This window comes from Lontra canadensis, unplaced genomic scaffold (genome assembly GCF_010015895.1).
Source record: "Lontra canadensis isolate GAN:19392208 unplaced genomic scaffold, GSC_riverotter_1.0 scaffold1, whole genome shotgun sequence".
Taxonomy (NCBI): Eukaryota; Metazoa; Chordata; class Mammalia; order Carnivora; family Mustelidae; genus Lontra; species Lontra canadensis.
In genome coordinates this window covers 48,019,897-48,031,381 of record NW_022630995.1, presented here as the reverse complement: position 1 = coordinate 48,031,381, position 11,485 = coordinate 48,019,897, and positions in this window count along the sequence as shown.

Sequence of the window (11,485 nt, the reverse complement as noted above, 5' to 3'; positions counted from 1 at the left end):
CCGGGAGTCTTTCACGCGTCAGAACGCATTTCAGTCAACTGCAGCCTTTCCCAGGGGCACCCGTGTTTCAGGATGCAGCTCTCTCAGTGGGATTCGAGGTTGTCAGTGTTACAGTGTTTACTGACCGTTCAGCCAGCCCTGTTTCCTTCCTTACTCTTGCCTCCAACAGCCATTTATTGAGCACGTGGTGTCCTGGGCTGTGTCATACCCTGAGCCACTGAGAACAAGAGAGGCAAGCTCTCTGCCCTTTTGAAGCTTATGTTTCGGTTGAAAAGACAGACAAAACTCAAGTACACGAGTATACAAATACATGCCCAGTCAGGAAGGAAACCCCAGGAGAGTTTGCTCTTCTTGGATGATCAGGAAAGACCTCTCCGTGGCCACCCAAACCTTACCACCAGAGGCAGTGATTTTTAGACCCGGACTGAACTTGGCAAAGTTCGTTGTCCAGAAATGGGCATGTTAATCACTATATCATTAGGGCAGAGGGATGTCTGGTCTCTTTTAGGAAGAATAACTTGCGCTGGTTGAATGCCTACTATGTGCTAGGCAGCTAACAGGCATATTGCTGGATCTAGTCTTCATGACAAACCTTTGACACAGGAATTATTGTCTTTATAAACTCAGAGAGCTTTTCCCACAATCGTGCTAGAAAGAACTGGCAGAGCAAAGATCCATACTCAACTCTATTTGGTTCCACAACCTGCATCTTTTCTATCATATCATCTTCTCTCCCTTCCTCTGGGGTGAGGTTAAGGCACCAGGTTGCCCTTCAAACTTGTCCCACTTGAATAGGTTAACTCAGAATTCACCTAGATTATTTCCTGTGCAAATAACAAGTCCTTTTCTTCTTTTGCTCCATCGGAAGAGTCTATACACCTTGAACTACTACTCCTTTCTTTATTGTACTTCCCCTTTGGAGAAAATAATCCAGTTGGATCAGCTGATGTTCCCTTCCATTGCTAGAGAAACACAACCCAGGCATGGAATGGAACGCCATCCTGGCCCCTTCCTTCCCTCTTTCTTTTCCTTCCTTCCCTGTCCCCAGATTGGTTGAATCTCCTCGATATAGCCAGCTCAGGTTTTCCATTCCTGCCTATCCCAGACCCCCCATCACTGTACATTCAAACAATATCCCTGAATTCTGGTCCCCCTATGAAGGCACTTATGGAAATTATTATCCCGCTAGCAGTCACGAGGACACAGGAGCACTGAGCAGGAAGCACGGTTTTGCAAGAAAGCACCTGATATATTGCCACTAGAAGTCTGTTCAGAGTTTTCTCTTACAATACATTTCTCCCTTTGAGGAGAAATGCCTTGACTATCATTTCCAGCTAATAACATGAATAAATAGCAATAGTATGTACATTTGTATGGCACTTCCTAAAGCCCCCTAACTTATATTAAGCCCTGTGGTCTTCCCCAAAACCACGAGAGGGGCCAGAAAACATTGCTCCCACTACAGACAAAGGAACATGTAATACCTGTCTGTAATGTTAGGTAAAAAGCAGCTGGCCCCAGGTAGTCCAGCTAGTAATTGATTCAGCAGAGACTCAGATTCAAGGCTTTGCAAGATGAGGCCAAGTGTTCCTTCTAAATCCTCTGTTAACAGCGCAGAGCAATTTATCAGGGCCTTACTGGGGCAGCTGGCTGGAAGAAAGTCTTCAGGGGATGTAGGACATGGATAAATGGAGGAAGTCAGGTTGTGCGGGTTGATCACATGACTGAATGAATGATTCGTTAATTCACTCATTCATTCATAAAGTTAACAAACATTTATTGTATCACCTACTGTATGATACTATTTGATAGTCTAAATGCCCGGGAGACTATACCTGTATATGGCGAGATCAGCTAGCATTTTTTTCCCCTGGCTCTACAGAGAAACTACATTTCCCAGACTCCCTTGTGGTTGGAAATGGCCATGTGCCTGCTTTCTAGTTGATGGGCAAGTGAATGGGAAACCACTCAGCTCCCTTTTCCCTTTAATGTAGATGAGCTTGGAGAGCTTGGAATCTCTGAATTATTTTATTCTTGCCAATTTGAAACACCCTTTAGACTTAAACTTCTATTATATTAAACCACTGAGAATTTGGAGTTTATCTTTTATAATGATTAGTGTTACCAGCTCTTAACCAGGTTTCAGGAAGGAATTAAGCCCTAGTACCCTAAGGCATCCATTGTAGGTAATGAATTAGCTTCTCTCTTTTGCATTGAAAATGGTACTAGTTATAGATCATCCCTGAGAGAATTGAGTAAATAGTCACACATAATTTTCCATGGAGTTTAATTCTCTTGTGGAACCCCTGTTGAGAAAGGCTGGATACACTTGAGCAATCCCGGTTGCCAATGGGTTTATCATCATCTAGTTGTGGAAATTGGACAGGTGTATGAAGCTCTAAAAGGGATGTAAAGGGGGTAACTCATATGGTTTCACTTCATCCTCAAGACAAGCCTGTGAAGCAGACTTTAGTATCGCTATTTTACAGAAAAAGAAATTGACAAGTTACGCAAACGTTCAAGGTTGCTCAGCAAGTAAGTGGTGGAGCCAGGATTGGAACCTATGCGTGTGGGACCCGTGCTCGTGCCAGGAGGGACTCTGTCCATGTCACTGCAAAATAAGCAAGTTGAATCCAATCCGCGGTTCTCATTAGAGTGCTCAGAAGCACCAGAGGAACCAAGACCTTTCTCTGTTTTCAAGGACAAAGATAATTCTTCTCTTCTGGAGACAATAGGCCTCTCCCCAGCACCCCTCAGTATTGGTCATCCCTGAGGTACTCGCTCTTCATCGCAATTTTCCTACCCTGCTCCTGTTTATGAGAAAGTGATAATAATATCATTAAAAGCCATTTATAGAAGCAAATTAGTAAAAATAAGAGTCATCCTACATTCTAACTTTAGGAAAAGGGGACTAATTTATGAAAAGTTTAGGTGGTGTGATTAGGAAAGCAAAAGATTGTTAGCTTATGGATAGAATTAGGTTAACTAACGACCATCTTCCAAAGGCTTAATTAAGTCTCTCAGCTCTCAAGTGAGGCCAGGAAATAATTGATTTCTTCATTGCTGGTGGGGAAAGCGATGGGGGAAAGTAATTTGCCCATAGCCAACGAGGGAACCAGAATCTGTCCTGGGATTAAAATCTAAGATTTTCTGGCTCTTGATCCTTTGCTTCACTTTGGAATCTGGCATGCTCAAGGCCCAGAAAAATGTTTTTGTGTGAGAACCCCTGAGCAGGACCATCACCCAGGACACTCCATGCAAATAACAGACCAAATAATTAAGGATTCACTCCTTAGTAATTTTCTGTCCTTCAAGGAAGTAACACAAACGATGCACTGCTGGTGAGAGTCAAGGCCACATGGGTTTATTTTAATGTGTGCTGGCACTTTTCATTGCTAGGCCTACCCATTGCCCAGTGATTTGCGATGCCAGAAAATATTTGGACATCTCAAAATCTAAAAGGATGTCTGTAACAAAGAGAGAAATAGAATAATGAAAGGGAAGGAAAAAGAAACGAAGAATGAGTAGCAGAGGTGGGATGGAAGCATTCCAGAAGAAGAATGACAGAATCCACCAGTTATTGAAGGAATGTTTTTTTTTAAAGATTTATTTGTTTGGGACACCTGGGTGGCTCAGGCATTAAGTGTCTGCCTTCAGCTCAGGTCATGATCCCAGGGTCCTGGGATCGAGCCCCGCATCAGATTCTCTGCTTGGGGGGAAGCCTGCTTCTCCCTCTCTATCTGCTTGTGTTCCCTCTCTTGCTGTGACTCTCTCTCTCAAATAAATAAATAAAATATTTTTAAAAAGAGATTTATTTGTTTATTTGAGAGAGAGAGAGGAGGGGCAGAAGGAGAGGGAGACACTCATCAGACAAACACCCTGCTGAGTGTGGAGCCCGACGCCAGGCTCAATCCCAGGACCCTGAGATCATGACCTCAGCCAAAACCCAGAGTGAGATGCCCAATGGGCTGAGGTGCAAGGAACTTTTCAAATGTTTCCTCATGAGAACTCTACATGTAGGCATTGAATTATTTCATACAGATGTGAACACCAAGGCTTAGCTGGGAACTATTCTGTCCGAGCTAAAAAGGGACACAATGAACATTTGAATCCAAGTTTGCAAGTCAGACTATTTCCTTCATGTGTTTAAAACAAACAAACAAACAAAAACAACCCACAAAACCTAGTTCCATCTCCTCATATATGTCTCTCTTCTTTACTACTCGCATAGAACAGTTCACTTCTGACACCGCTCATCACCACAGGTGTGGACTTTCTTCCATTGAAGCAATTCTTGGACACTAGCTGGGCCTCCTCCAATTTAACTCAACTTTGACATGATCTACCTGGAGATGGTGTCAGATCCCACAGGGTAAGGGCTCCGTTCCAGGAGACTGCCTCCTACTTTAGATGCCAATCACAAGTAGTAGGTCACCAGGTGACCCATAACTTCTGTCCAACTTGGCTATAATTGAAGGTTCCCTTGACCTCCTCCCCCTTGGAGTCAATTAATTTGTTAGAGTAGCTTACTAGTTTATTATAAAAAAAATACGACAAAGGATAGAGATGAACATTCAGACTGAAGAGATGAGAGGGGGAAGTTATCAGGAAGGGGCATGGAGCCTCCATATCTTCTCCAGACACACTTCTTCCACCTGTTCACCAACCTGGACACTTTCTGACCCCCACGCTTTGGGGATTGTATAGAGGCTGCATCATATAAGCATGATTGATCATTAACTCTATTTTCATTTTTTATTTCTTCTTAAGAGAATGGGGGGTGGGCTAAAAATTCCAGGCTTGTAATCATGGTTTGGTGTTCCTGTGACTGGTCCTGATCCAGGAGCCCACCCAGAGTTGCCTCATTAGAACAAAGATACTCCTATCACCCAAGAAATGATAAGGGTTTCAGGAGCTCTGTGTCAAGAACTGAGGTCAGGGGCGCCTGGGTGGCTCAGTGGGTTAAGTCTCTGTCTTCGGCTCGGGTCATGATCTCAGGGTCCTGGGATTGAGCCCCGCATCAGGCTTTCTGCTCGGCGGGGAGCCTGCTTCCCCCTCTCTCTCTGCCTGCCTCTCTGCCTGCTTGTGATCTTTCTCTCTGTCAAATAAATAAAATCTTAAAAAAAGAAAAAGAACTGAGGTCAAAGATCAAACATAACAACAAAAGATGTTCCCACTGTTCTCATAACTTAGGAAATTACAAGAGTTTCAGGAACTCCGCGTCAGGAACCAGGGACAGAGAGACCAGTGTGTATTTTCTATTATCTTACACTTAACAACTGCACTGTGGTGCCCTCCCCCTCAGATCTGGCTAGAAGAGGGAAGTGTGGGCTGTTGGAATTCATGTGTTTCCATGTCGGTTTCTCTCTGCTGGATGAAAATCAAGATTTAATATTTTTGTCCCCCCAGAGCTTAAAGAGAGTTCGTGAAAGGCAATAAACATCCATTGCACATGTGCGTGAATGAACATCTGGAAAGCACTGAGGCCGTCAAATAGCTCATCTCATCTAACCTGAAGTCACCTGTGGTCTCCCGGGCACTCAGCGTACTCGTGACATTGGCTTGTCTTCTTCCATCCTCCCCACACCTGGCTCCACGGGCTGAGGAAGTCTGCAGCTCTCTCTCTCGCACGTCTGGAAATTCTTGATTTCGGGCCTTGCCCTCTCATCATCCTGGCCCAGCTGTTTCACTGTGTGCCGTGAACCAGATCCCAGCTGGATCCCTTGTCTTTTATGTGACTTTAGGCAGGTCGTGTTTGCATTTGGAGACTCTGCTCCCTCCTCTCTAAATCAGTGCCTCAACTTAGAGAAAGTTGGAAAATGCCTACAAGGGTCAGGCAAGTATCAAGGAGGGATGCAGATACCTCATGTCAGACAATGCGGAGCGGTGACAATTACGGCTGACGGGAAAGGGTACCCCTGGCAGAAGAAGAAGCTTCTACTCATCTCCCACTGATTGTTGTGTGGGAAGGAGGACTCAGTATGGCCACATTTCCAGTTTTCTCAAAAGATGTAGGAAGTCTGGATTTTTATGTGAAATCTTCCAATTCTTAAATGTTGGCACAAACATTTTCAGAAACACAAAGTGAGCCAAACTCAACACATCTGTGTGCTGAATCCAGCCCGTGGGCCTCCAGGGTACAGCCTCTGGACCAGAAGATGTCTAAAGTCTTTCCCATCTCTAAAAGGATTTGGCCTTGTGGCAGATTGTCCCTTCAGTCTGTATGTGTTTGGCTCGCTGTGCTCTTTCTGCTACAGTTTGAGCAGAGTGGACGAGGGCTTAAGTGTAACTGTGTTTATAAACACCCTGAAGAATTCCATATGGTATGCCGAATGTGAAGTTGGCTTAATTTGAAAAGATTAAATGTACTCAGGCAATTGCAGAGTTGTCTGTTTTGTAAATCAATGCAATTTGTCGATGGCAGGCCAGGAATGGATGAGCTTTGGGAAGTGCAGCTGGTGTGACCAGTAAGCCCAGTGGTAGGAACACAAGAGGCAAGTCAGGTGGCAGCGACTCTCCGGAACTCTCACCTCTTCCTCGCTGCGCCCCACACACATGCGCTCTGGTTCTCGCTCTCCTTGACCCTCCCCCACCTCTGATTTCATTTCCTCCTTCTTAATTTGAACCTTACCCATCTTTATGCATTCAGAAGCAATGTAGGAAATGCTCAACAGTCTGGGACCAGGTATCTCGATTGATTGTTGCAGATTTGAGTCATGTAGAAGCCCTTGATTAGGAACCTAAATGCTGGAGATGCAGCTCCTCCTGTCTCTGGCACTAACTGCGGGAGCTTGGATAGTGGTTTTCCCCACCGCAGCTGAGCCTCATGCCTTCATCTGTAAAATAATGGGGATGAACTTGGATGTCTGAGGTCCCCTCCAGCACTAACAATAATCAGGATTCACCCCATGAAGCAAGTAAGGGTGATCGCTCTTGTTTTCTCTTTTCACATTGTTTCTGCTTCAGACAATGGACAGCAACTTCTTGCCCTTCCATCTAGGTGTGTGAGTGACGTTTGCTCTCTCTGGACACCACCCGGAGTAGCTGGAAGGGAAGTCTGGGGTGACGTCTGGTGCGAACCTAAGGTGAACATTGAAGTATCTGTGGATTTCATACGTGTCTGGAACAGGGACCCCCTTGCCTTTTTCTCCGCTTCTGGCACAGTTCCAATAGTACAAAGAGTGCCAAAGTCATGTAATCAGGTTCCTGATCAGCACTTTTCAACCCTTAAAAACCCAGCAAGCAAAATGGAAGAAAAAAAGAAGGAAAGGTATATGAGTAGGCTTTTGTTCACAAATACCAGAAAAGCAACTCAAACCAGCTTAAACAATAAGGGGATGATTTAACGAATAGGAAGTAACTGGTCAAAGAGTGCAGAGGCCAGGAAGCCAAGGGGAGGGACCTGGGCTGGAGGAGTAAAAACTGAGTGCCCGGAGCAGGCCAGGACCCTCAGATGGCCGGCAGAGACACTTTTGGCTAATTTGGAACTTCAGGCTCCTCTGTTTTTTGAGGCAGGCTCAGATTTTTCTTAGAGTCTGTGCTTTGGAGTTGCCCTCCAATGACTGAGGCTGCGTTGATTGCCCACTGGAACATGTGCAACTAAACCAGAGTTGCCCTCTGTATCAGTCAGCTCCAGCTGCTGTAACAAAGTACCACAGATGGAATGGCTTATAAATAAAAGACATTTATTTCTCACAGTTCTGGAGGCTGGAAGTCCAAGATCAAGGTACTGACAGATCTGGTGCCTGGTAAGGGCTCTCTTCTGGTTCTTCTCACTTTCTCCTCACATGGCAGAAGGGAAAGAGATCACTATACGGTCTCTTCTATAAGAAGACTAATACCATTCATGAAGACTCTCCCCCATGACCTAAGCAGCTCCCAAAGGCCCTGCCTCCCAATACTATCACTTTGGGGGTTAGGATTTCAACATATCAATTTTTGGGGGGTGGGGAGAGACACAAGCATTCAGCCCATAACACCCTCCTTGAGGTGAGGTGAGTTGGCTAGAGAGCCTTCAAAATTCATTTTTGGGCAGAGGTCAGTGTACAGGTTGGGAGAACCAGTTTCACCAAAGCACCCAGTGTCTTCATAGTTTCTGCCAAGACCTCCTTACCTCCCTCCTCTTTAGGATGACCTTCTGCAACTCAGAGTCTTGTGATTGATAGTCCTCCAGAAGGAGCTCAAGTGAGGATATGGGATTCACTGTCACAAAAACAGCCAGACAGTACCTGGGTTTTCTTGTCACAAATCCCCCCCGGAAAAGGCATCACTGTTGCCTCTTAGCCCTTGTTCCTGTTAATACTTTGGCTTTGGAGTCACATGCCTCACCCCTTTCTTCACTGAGTCCTCAGACAAGATACATAGCCTTTTGTGTATACTAAGGAAGAACCATGAATATTTAAGTCCTCCAGATTATAAGCTCCTTGAGGACAGGAATTTTCATCTGTTTATATACCTGTGAATTCCAGAGCCTGCAACACTAAAGGGCACTCAGCAAACATTTGTTGGATATTGAATAAAGTGAAAGAATCCATAATTTCATAAGCACATAATTAGTGCTATCTATTGTTATCAGTGGTTTAGAATCTTCCTTAGCATTTAAAAGAATATGAAGATACTTAATTCACTGAGCAAAACTATATTTATTGACTAGCTAGAGTGTGTCAGGGGCTCTCTTAGGTTTGAGGGAAACCACAATAAATAGAGAAACATTTGCTGGTGGAGTTTATGATCTACTGAGGGAGGGAGACATAGAACAAGCAATTATAAGTGTCCTGAGGGTTACTCTGAGGGTTGATTCTCCAATAATTGTGGCATAAAATGAGATTGGCTATGAAAATTGAGCTAGGAAAATTGAGTTTATATCAGGCTCTGGTTATGGACTAGATTCCCTTTTTAGGTGTACTAGTTAAGGTAATGCTAGCCACTGCAAAAGATAAACCTGAATTATCAGTGATTAATATAAGAGAAGTTTATTTCTTGTTCATATAAAGCCATAGGCAGATATTTCTGAGTAATGGGCAGCTCTTTATCAACCAATGTGTCTGGGACCCAGGTTCCTTCTGCGTTGTGACTCTGCTATCTTCAACATTTGGTTTCCAGGCTCCCCATGTTCCTTTGCATTAACCTGGAGGAGGGTGGTGGGAATGGAAAAGGTTTGGCAGGAGGTTTTTATGGGTCAGGCCAGGAAGTGGTGAGTATAACCTGTAGTTAGCATTTAGCCCACAGCCACACCAAACCACAAGGGAGACGAGAAATATCATCTAGCCTGGGGCTCAGGGATCTCTCTGCAATATGCCCTTCTAATCACCAAATAACCTTCACACCCTTCTTCCCATGCATAGTTTACACTGACATTCCCTCCCCGCTTCAGGAAGACTACCCAAAGCCCAATCAAGTTACTGGGTCTAGCTCAATGTTTTGAGGATCGAGGTGATATGTTAAATCTCAAAATCCAGATGCAATATTTCATGTTCATTGACCTGTGAACTAAAAAGACAAGTTATCTGCTAGCATCCTCCACATATGGCATATGCCACGTTGGAATAGGGACAGGACAAGGCAATGAGCATGCTCATTCAGAAAAGCACAGAATGGGAGTCACAGCACAGTCACTGGTCCATAGTCCATAGATTGTACAATTGTATAATCCAACCAAGCAAGAGTCTCTGTGAAGCAGCAGGAGAACTTTCTTGATTAGTCCAAAATAAAATTCCTCGGGAAAAACTCCCTCTTCTATGGTTTTCTGTTGTCTGTTTATCTATTGAGATTTTGCACTAGATAATCCTTTGCTGTGGGCAGTCTAGCCTCTATGTATAGAATGTTCATGGCCTCTACCCTTAGATGCCCATAGGTAGCAGGATCTCTGCCCCAGTTGTGCCAACCAAAAAATGTCTCAGACAGGCCAAATGTTCCGTGGGGGGGCAAAATCAGTCCAATTGAAAACTAGAGCTTTAAAGCTTGAACAAAGTCCTAGTTTATGGTTTCTTTGGCAATATTGGTCTCTCAAAATCTAAGTAGACTTCTGATCTATATGCTTCCAGTCAGTTCCATGATCAGTAACCATGGCTAAAGTTCCTTCCTAAATAAAAATGTCTTCCCCTGATTCATTTCTTTGCTTCCAGTTGTTTTCCTACTACATAATGTGGTTTTTACCTTCGTAGCTTCCAAAATTATTTTCTTGGCACTTGGGACTCAGCACTAATTAATTGGACAGTGGACAGTAAGGTAGGTGATACTAGAGATTGGAAAGACTTATGTAGTGACAGAAAACCTGTGATGGCTTAAGAAGCCATGAAACCGGAGCCACAGTTTTCCGGTGTGTCATGACAACATCCTGAACCAAGATATCAATTTTTCTATTGTTAAGGCATAAAAACAGGCAAAAAAGTTGTTTTTCCTGACCTCTTTTCCTTCTTGTCTATCAGTGACTAGCTGAGATAGCATGTCCAAATTCGGGTTGGCTCCCTGCTGGCTAGCGGGAGAAGCGGGAATGGTGTTATACGTTATAGGGTTACAGAGGAGCAGGTAGGTGTGCAGGGAAGAGAAACCTCAAGGTGGTGGGGGTGCGACTGGAGGGAATCCGGAGCAGCTCCTGGGGTGCAGAGCTGATTTCTAAGGTCCAGCATGAGTGAGATTGCACAGGCTAGGTTCATCCAAAGGGTCCAGACTAGGATAAACACCGTGAAACCACTCAAGTAAGCCACATGAACTTTGAATTCTGTGCTTCCAACATTTCATTTAAAATGTGTGTCTACAGGGGTGCCTGGGTGGCTCAGTCGGTTAAGCATCAGACTTTCAGCTTTGGCTGAGGTCACGATCTCAGGTTTGTGAAATGGAGCCCCCACATCGAGCTCTGTGCTCAGCAGGGAATCTGCTGGAGAGTCTCTCTCCCTCCGCCCCTTCCTCACCCCCAACCACCGTGCATGCTCTCTCTCTCTTAAATATCTTTTTAAAAACCCTAACATGTGTATGTATTTTACATTTAGTGGAAAGGAAACTTAAAAATAGTGACTATTTTATTCTGACTATAAAAATAATACATGGAAGTTGAGAGGTTAAATATCCACCCATAGGGGAAATGCAAAGGAAGCTATGGTATATCCGTACTGTAGAAAACTATGCCGCAGTTCTGCTCATGTGTACGGTGTGATACCATTTCCATCAAGAAGAAAAGCCCCCTAGCCGCGTCATATGTTGTGTGTGGAAAGGTTGTTGTGTAAGTAGTTGCATAGGAAGTGACGTCCAAGCACTCACCAAAGGACCTGCTAACTCGAGCTGTGCCTGAAGGTTGGGGGGTGGGTGCAGATTGGAGTGAGGGGTAAGGGGCTTTAAACGCACCAGTTTGCCTGGAACAGAATGCAAACACAATTTGAAAAACTGAAAGCATGAGACAGCTCTGTTCACACTGATAGATCACTGGTTTCTTTTTTTTCCTGCTTGAAGGAAACTATTAACTGTACTTACCTTGGTGGGGGGGAGTGGA